Source organism: Loxodonta africana, chromosome 20, assembly GCF_030014295.1.
Source record: "Loxodonta africana isolate mLoxAfr1 chromosome 20, mLoxAfr1.hap2, whole genome shotgun sequence".
Lineage (NCBI taxonomy): Eukaryota > Metazoa > Chordata > Mammalia > Proboscidea > Elephantidae > Loxodonta > Loxodonta africana.
Genome location: NC_087361.1, coordinates 70139651 through 70140658, shown reverse-complemented (window position 1 = coordinate 70140658; position 1008 = coordinate 70139651). Strand labels below are relative to the sequence as shown.

General features: G+C 37.4%; 2 non-coding genes across 2 annotated transcripts; one reads left to right on the top strand and one right to left on the bottom strand.

The window, feature by feature from the left end:
- The first annotated feature begins 301 nt into the window (after positions 1–301).
- On the top strand, positions 302–374 carry TRNAK-UUU (transfer RNA lysine (anticodon UUU)). Its single transcript has one exon. It is a non-coding gene; the product is annotated as a tRNA-Lys (tRNA).
- Positions 375–606: 232 nt separating this feature from the next.
- TRNAK-UUU (transfer RNA lysine (anticodon UUU)) lies at positions 607–679 on the bottom strand. Its single transcript has one exon. It is a non-coding gene; the product is annotated as a tRNA-Lys (tRNA).
- Between the last annotated feature and the right edge of the window lie 329 nt (positions 680–1008).

Here is a 1008-nt window from a genome sequence, read left to right as displayed (position 1 = left end):
TTAATTTACTTTCTGCTCTGTCCTATAGGGTCGCTATGAGTAGGAATCGACTCGACGGCACTGGGTTTTCTGGGTTAATTTACTTTTAGACAGTTTAGTATATACTGGCAGTTTATTAAACATGAAATACTACGGGGGTTGACAAACACATGTTTTCGGTAAAGGAAAAAATGGATTTATAATTTATTTTACCTTGTGGAAACTGGCTTTAAATCCGACTAAAATCTAAATTTAATTCGACACAAGGAAACAACCTATTAGAATTATATCAAGTAAATAGAGGAAAGATTTCAAAGTGAGCGCCCGGATAGCTCAGTCGGTAGAGCATCAGACTTTTAATCTGAGGGTCCAGGGTTCAAGTCCCTGTTCGGGCGCAGTGGCTTTTGCCCGTAGATCTAATATCATGCTAAATTTCAATAAAATTCAGTTCATTTTTTTATTGAGTTTGAAACGTGCTAGATAAACATATTCTCAAGGAAAAAAATAAACAACTATGCAAAAATGGTTAATCTCGAGGTTTTGCACTGCGATCTCCCAGCGAGAAGGAATTTATATTTTCAGACTGGAACAGTTGGGGGAAAAAAAAGGGAGGGTTCGAAATAGAACCGCCCGAACAGGGACTTGAACCCTGGACCCTCAGATTAAAAGTCTGATGCTCTGCCGACTGAGCTATCCGGGCTCTAGCGGTAAGATGCTTTATTGCAATGTCTTATATAAGAATGAGAAAGTTTGTGTATGCAATTCTATCCTGCATTTTGTGAAAGTAGTTTAAACCAAAGAAAGATTAGCATCGATGAGGTGAAGATAAACTGAAAACACAAATTCTGTATCTTTCACCAACATTACCAGCTAATTCAGAATTGCCACATATCTATCTACTCAATAACCATTATTAGGCTTCGATTTGTAATCGATTCAGGTTTAAGAGAATGTGATGTATCACTTTTGAGGCGCTGTAGTGAAATCAGGTCTATTTTCCTATTGATAATACGGTGGACATCAATGCTT